This window comes from Pteropus vampyrus, unplaced genomic scaffold (assembly GCF_000151845.1).
Source record: "Pteropus vampyrus isolate Shadow unplaced genomic scaffold, Pvam_2.0 Scaffold296, whole genome shotgun sequence".
Lineage (NCBI taxonomy): Eukaryota > Metazoa > Chordata > Mammalia > Chiroptera > Pteropodidae > Pteropus > Pteropus vampyrus.
Window position 1 is genome coordinate 183,383 of NW_011889077.1, and position 309 is coordinate 183,691.

Here is a 309-nt window from a genome sequence, read left to right on the forward strand (position 1 = left end):
CCCCCTGCCCCGCCCCCGCAGCCGTGTCTGGTCTGGCGTTTGACTCATGTTCCGTGGCTTCTCTCTCTGGCAAGGCTGTGCGTGGCCCAGCAGGGTGGACCAGTCTGAGGTCAGCCCAGCAGGGTGGACCAGTCTGAGGTCGTTGAGTCCCCTCCATAGCTTCCTGGAGTTGACTTCTGCTCACGAATCCCCTTTGGACTTAAAGGCCGTCTTCCTCCCGCTGACTGGGTCTATAAGAGGCTTTTCAGTGTGACCTTCCACATGGTCAAGCCAGTTTTGATGAGGGCCAGGGACCGACCCCCGCTCAGG